Below are 1,204 nucleotides of genomic sequence, written 5' to 3' on the forward strand. Positions count from 1 at the left end.
TCCTTGCAGGATGATGAATGACCGTCCGGTACCTCAGAACGCGTTGCGGAGATGAACCAACAGCCCAAATTCACGAGCCGCCGCATGCGGTTTCAAAATGTGCTTGCAAGCAGGAACTTCGATGTCACGAAAAAGTTGTGCAGCTTGTGCCGAGCTAGCTGTAGTATGCGATGAGAACCTTACCAGTTGGAGTTATCAATCGAGATGGAATGCGGCCTACCATGCGAGAGATATAGTAGCAGTTCGCGATCTCAGGTACGCGTTTAAGGCCTAATCAGACTCTTGGCCGCGGGATGGTTGACGACGGTACGTCCGAGAAGGGATTCAGATGTCCCTCTACAAGTATCACAGGAATACTCAATCACTACGTAAGTGATATGCACCGCTAGTCTAATGGTTAGGATATCTGCCTTCCAAGCAGATGGTCCGGGTTCGATTCCCGGGCGGTGCAGTTCGTATCAACGAGAGAAGAGCCTCTATTCTATCGTGGAACAGTTATGCTCAGCACGTCAGGGCGATACAGGAGTTTCTACGTATGAGCAGCTTGGCGCAGTGGATAGCGTGTTGGGCTCATAATCCAAAGGTCCTTTGATCGAAACAAGGAGCTGCTATTCATTACAATACACTCGAGATGGTTATTAAACTGAGAGGTGCAGCTTATCGACTGCATAGATCAGTCTTACCAAAAAATTTCCAAAAGTTGTGCAGCTTGTGCCGAGCTAGCTGTAGTATGCGATGAGAACCTTACCAGTTGGAGTTATCAACCGAGATAGAATGCGGCCTACCATGGGAGAGATATAGTAGCAGTTCGCGATCTCAGGTACGCGTTTAAGGCCTAATCAGACTCTTGGCCGCGGGATGGTTGACGACGGTACGTCCGAGAAGGGATTCAGATGTCCCTCTACAAGTATCACAGGAATACTCAATCACTACATAAGTGATATGCACCGCTAGTCTAATGGTTAGGATATCTGCCTTCCAAGCAGATGGTCCGGGTTCGATTCCCGGGAGGTGCAGTTCGTATCAACGAGAGAAGGGTCTCTAGGCTATCGTAGAATAGTTATGCTCAGCACGTCAGGGCGATACAGGAGTTTCTACGTATGAGCAGCTTGGCGCAGTGGATAGCGTGTTGGGCTCATAACCCAAAGGTCCTTTGATCGAAACAAGGAGCTGCTATTCATTACAATACACTCGAGATGGTTAT

General features: G+C 48.7%; 4 non-coding genes across 4 annotated transcripts; all 4 read left to right on the forward strand.

Moving 5' to 3' along the window:
- The first annotated feature begins 379 nt into the window (after positions 1 to 379).
- On the forward strand, positions 380 to 451 carry Pmar_PMAR024001. Its single transcript has one exon. It is a non-coding gene; the product is annotated as a tRNA-Gly (tRNA).
- An 87-nt stretch (positions 452 to 538) lies between these two features.
- Positions 539 to 611, forward strand: Pmar_PMAR024002. Its single transcript has one exon. It is a non-coding gene; the product is annotated as a tRNA-Met (tRNA).
- Positions 612 to 944: 333 nt separating this feature from the next.
- Positions 945 to 1,016, forward strand: Pmar_PMAR024003. The gene has a single exon. It is a non-coding gene; the product is annotated as a tRNA-Gly (tRNA).
- An 87-nt stretch (positions 1,017 to 1,103) lies between these two features.
- Pmar_PMAR024004 lies at positions 1,104 to 1,176 on the forward strand. Its single transcript has one exon. It is a non-coding gene; the product is annotated as a tRNA-Met (tRNA).
- Positions 1,177 to 1,204: the final 28 nt, after the last annotated feature.

The sequence above is a fragment of the Perkinsus marinus genome (genome assembly GCF_000006405.1).
Source record: "Perkinsus marinus ATCC 50983 genomic scaffold scf_1104296955824, whole genome shotgun sequence".
Taxonomy (NCBI): domain Eukaryota; phylum Perkinsozoa; order Perkinsida; family Perkinsidae; genus Perkinsus; species Perkinsus marinus.